This window comes from Nannobrachium achirus, assembly GCF_963921795.1.
Source record: "Nannobrachium achirus genome assembly, chromosome: 14".
Lineage (NCBI taxonomy): Eukaryota > Metazoa > Chordata > Actinopteri > Myctophiformes > Myctophidae > Nannobrachium > Nannobrachium achirus.
Window position 1 is genome coordinate 11,071,406 of NC_137821.1, and position 5,241 is coordinate 11,076,646.

The window sequence follows — 5,241 nt, forward strand, 5'->3', positions numbered from 1 at the left end:
CACCACATCGGGGCCTGGACATTGCGTGCCGTGATGGAGCGACCGTTTATGCTCCCTTTGATGTGACCCTCCATGGCCGTTACTACTACCCCGAAAAACCAGAAATTTATGATGGAATCAACCTCAGGGGAGAAGGTTTGTCTGTTATAAATGCATTTATAAGCTGTGCTTACATGCTTCAATGACAATTGCACATCACAGTGCAATGGGACAGTGCAAGACATACAGGACTTTGATGATACATTGTAACAAAGTAATTTGTTATATTATATTATTACCCGGCTTGTTTGATGCTTGATTCTGATTGGTCAAGCGCTGAAATCAGAGGTCCAATATTCCCTGATAACAGACCGCTCCGCTCTATAACAGACCGTTGCCTAATCAAAGACTCAGAGCACCTGCTGCAGTCAAGCTGCATTGCGTGAATCTTGTGCTGTATCCAACATGTCAGCCATGTAAACACACACACAGCGACATTTAGAACTAAACGTTGCTCTCAAGAATGTTTTTAAATTATTATTTTTATTTTTTTTATTTTTTCTAAATTTTTATCCCACGATTTTTGTAACCCATTTTTTCACCCGGTGCCAATTGCCTAAGCTGTGATCCTGGGCTCTACTCTCCCTCTGCCAACCTGGGGAGGGCCCCGAACTGAGCTCATGCTTCCTTCAATGCATGAGGAGTGAGCAGGCCGCTTCTTATATCACCTGACAGGGGGAGCTTCCCCGGTTGGACGTAGCGCGTGGAAGGAACACGTTATTCCAACCAGTTCCATTCCCCTCCATCAGGCGCCCCGGCTGGCCAGGGGGAGGCTTTATAGAGACCAGGATTACTGCATGTTTTTGTGAGGGTATCTACCCTAGGAGACACGGGGAGAACATGCAAACTCCACACAGAAAGGCCCTTTTGCCAACCCCACCTAGGGTGTGGGCACTGATGACGCGGAGGAGGGAACACACCCCCAGCACCCACAGTGTCCCCCGGCGGGAATCGAACCCAGGACCTTCTAGCTGTGAGGCGACAGCACTACTGACTACGCCACCGTGCCCCCTTAAAAAATATTTTAAGCGATAATTAGACGACGTAGTATCTGAAAATGGATTCTATCTAATCATCACTTCCTTGTTTTCCAAGGCAACCGTGTCGCGCTGGGGGGGACGCCCAGCACAACACTTGTGGAACACTTCCAGCCGTCTGTAAACAAGGAAATACTTTGTTTTGTTTTTAGTTTTGAGTCGAATTATTAATTTTATTTAGTAGCCGGGTAATAAGCGGGATAATGAATGGCTCCTTGGTGAATGACGATATAAATTATAACATCCCTTCGGACTGATAACTAGCGAGTTATCAGTCCGTCGAGCTGTTATATCGTCATTCACCGCAGAGCCATTCATTATCCCTTACATAATAACCTTCCTAAGTGGTTAATACTCAGTAGTACTGAACAATTGATTAATTGTTTTCGTGGTTTATTTGTCTTTCTTGTGCTCCAGGCCTGTGTTTCAAGCTGTTCTTTGTGAGACCAGACAAAACCACTGGTAGAGTAAGGAAAGGGCAGAAGATTGGGACCGTGGTACCTATGCAGCAAGCCTTTCCAGGAATTACTTCTCACACCCATGTTCAGATGTGTAATGCGTCGACTGATCCCACCCGCTACTTCTAATGAGAACGTCACCAGTGATCTCATGAAGTCTTTCATCAACTTTCATGTCGATTTGATGAAACATATTTGTATATAATACATTCTTGATGTTTGTCGTTCCAATTTCATAATCCTCTCAAACTGTGGTAAAATAATAACGTTTATGATGTCTTCTGTCATGTTTAAATATGCTTGCTTAGATTACCCCATTTCATGGCATATTGTCATGTCAGTAATGTTCCTACATACAGTATGTATGATGTGCTAAGCCATTTTCCATGTGAGCTCTATTTTGATTGTCTAAAGTACTAGCTCTTATGCCTTAAGTTAACTCTGGAGGCGTGGAGCTGTCTGGCTGTTTTGAGTTAAGGCATAAGAGCTGATACTAAAGACAATCAAAAATAGAGCCTAATGTTAATCCAAGCTGCTACCTGTTGCTAGTGTTATTGTTTGACATTGTCAACATTATGGTTTGTTAATATTGTTAATATGGTTTTATATTGTTAGCTCAAAAGAGGTGGAGACTGTCTGTATTGTCTTTCAAAGTAGCCTGTATTACTATTGTGAATTTAACTATGCCTTTACTGCCCAGCTGTTGGTTAGCCAATAAAGCGTAAAGCAATAATTTGGACAACAAGCTTATATTGAGTTATCAGCATGATTATTATATCTGGCACTTTGTATAGAGGGAATATACTGTATGCCTACCACAAATGCAGTGACAATCATTTAACCAAATCTTTACAGATGAATTCCCTTTGAATGAAAGCAACAATAGATAACACATGTGAGTTCTGCAAAAACAAACAAATTAGCCTGTGTTCTGAGCTTATGTAGATTTGCAATTTTAGAACTGTTGACCAATAATGACGTTATTTACTTATCTTCCTACAGTACATGGGTCATGTTTTTTCCCCATTCTGAATTCCCATACACATTTTATATCGTGTCATATAAGAACTCAGACATAAACAAATGAGCTCATAGAATCAACTGTCTAGCGGTGAGAAAATGCCAACGTTACCGCCACCAAATGAATACAACATCCGCCATAAAAATCTAATATGAGTGACTGACTGACTATCGTAAACGATACAGAGAAATCTCGCCGGGACCAATTTGATTATTTTTAGCCCCACAATTCTCGCATAAGATGACCCAATGTTATTTTCCATAGAGAAATTACTTCTATATGTGACCCAGGGGATGAAGGAGTGACGTCAGGAGCTCTGTTCTCTAAAGGGACCCCAGGATGAAAGTGGTTAAAATAAGGCAATGTCATCCAGTTAGTCAGTAAATCAACAAGTAAGTGCATAAAAGAAAGCTACAAAATGGTATATTGGCCAGACTATATCTATCTAGGTCTCGCTGAGGTCCAGTTAATCCCCACTATAGGGTGAAGCTGAATCTCCCCCAGGTGCTAAAGCGTGATCACAGCCCAGCCGACGCAAACAACAAGCCAAGCAACACCTTCGACCATCTGGGAGTCGATGGTGAGAGACAGAGAGACTGTGCTTCTCAACATGGGGACCAGCGTGGGACCCCCAGGTAGGGATGGAGCTCGTACATTTCTATTGATAATGAGAACCTTATCGATCCTGCTTATTGAGCCGGGCTTTTATCGAGCCCACTATTGAGTGTTTTCTAATATTTTGTGGAAAGACATGAGACAAATTCTGAACAGAACTGGTATCTTTTTTTTACTGGCCAGTTGTTGTGACTGTGAGTTTGTGGCTGACCACCATCTGTGAAGATGACAGTTGACAAAAGTAACGAATATTATCATTAAATATAAGTGAGCAATAAGTGTTAAATGGCCTTATATATTATGAAGAGTACTGTAATCATTTCTTGAACGACTCTTGTCTTGATTGTTTAAACATGACGTCATGGGCCCGCTATGCTCGATAACAAGCTTGATATAAGCCCAAAGCTTTTGATACCGGGTACTTTGCAGGGCTCAGTCTAGGTGCAGCCACCCCAGCAGTATGTGTATAACTTTTATGAGCATACAAATAGAACCAAATGTACTCTCCCCGGGTCCATTTGGTTCCATTTGTACGCTCACGAGTTAAAATAACACTAGGGTGTCTATCCATTTTGGGCCTTTTACTTGTATTCACTGTTCTGTCCGGACTTTGTCTATGTTTATTAGGTTTTGGACTTGTATTCTGGTGGCTTGTTGATTCCCCAGTGCTTCTTATGTTTGCAGTATTGTTCCAACCTGTCTTGTCAGGCAGTCCTGTGATTTGCCAATGTTTCCATCCGTGTCCTCTTGGTGCCCCAGCCCAGGGACGTGCTGGCCATTGGGAAAAGCGGGACAACTCCCGAACGGCCGGTTCATTCCCGGCCGGTCCAGGCCGGCCATTAGGACAAAAATAAAAATAAAATGTCGGCCTTCGTTCCATTTTGGGGGCTGGGCGGCCAACAAAGAAAATCGTCACTGTCGGGCAGAAACCTTGTATCTCCAAGTTTCAAATTAAATTTTTTCACAAAGCAAAGCCCTACTTCATCATACAAGGCTGTTGCACAAGAGGCGTTGTGTGCTTGTAGATCTGCTGTTTTCACTACTAGTTTAAATCATTTTTTTAAATGATAAATACAAAACAAACGGTTTTGGAGAAACAAGGTTTCCACCCGACAAGGACAAAATATAACTCATGTACAGTAATTGGCCCACTGGCTTGTCACTTGTCATGATCTGAAATGACAAATCTTTGAGTATAGAGAGAGATCTCTCTCTATAGCCGCAATGAGGGCCTCTCCAACTCTTTTTCCCGGGCTGAATCAGGGGCCCAGCACGTCCCTGTCTCCTGTGTCTAGTCATGTCTATGTATACTCCCATGGGCCCTGTGTGTGTGTTCAGCTCTTTGCTAGTTTGTCATTCAAAGTCACTGTGTGTTTTGTGCGGCATTCAGTCTGTTGAGCCTAGAACTTGTTCCTATTTCTGTATAGATTTTTTTGCCTGCCTTGAGTTTGGGCTGGTCTTCTGTTTGCTTAATAAACATTTTGAGTTCGACGGTTCGTCTTCATTTGGGTCCTATTCCTCATCTCACCGTAACACTATGGAATCTACAGTGTAGATTGGTTTATGCATCTTTTAGTCCAACTCGTAGCGACTGGCAAGACTACACTAGGCTACTCCAGCATTTTAACAGGGATTGGGGAAACAAACAGGGGGAACCAAAGCGACGCCGCTTCTTCTGCTTGTGGTTTCCGCCCAGACCAGATCAAACGGCCCGTTGTAAACCAATACCAGGCTTTCTCCCAGGAAAGACTGGTGAGGTGAGGTTAGTCCTGCCCTTTCCCCGTCCCAAGAAGTCCGAGTTTAACACCCATGTTCCTGAAAGGCCTCTCTCTGGTCTGCTGCTCACTGCAGCTTCCAGACCACTGCGTGTGTGTGTGTGTGTGTGTGTGTGTGTGTGTGTGTGTGTGTGTGTGTGTGTGTGTGTGTGTGTGTGTGTGTGTGTGTGTGTGTGTGTGTGTGTGTGTGTGTGTGTGTGTGTGAGCTACATGGTGAAGTGCCTGGTGTAGTCGTATTCTATTGTAGGAATGACGGCCTGAAAGAATTTCAGGAAAATCAAAAGATACATATGAAC

At 43.2% G+C, this 5,241-nt stretch overlaps 1 pseudogene across 1 annotated transcript in view; it reads right to left on the minus strand.

Moving 5' to 3' along the window:
• Positions 1-5,151: 5,151 nt before the first annotated feature.
• The window catches only part of LOC308298248 (ubiquitin-like-conjugating enzyme ATG3), a 1,460-nt pseudogene continuing 1,370 nt past the window's right edge, over positions 5,152-5,241 (minus strand). The window contains exon 2 of the transcript XR_013963371.1: positions 5,152-5,241. This exon is cut by the window's right edge and continues 676 nt beyond it. The product of XR_013963371.1 is annotated as a ubiquitin-like-conjugating enzyme ATG3 (transcript).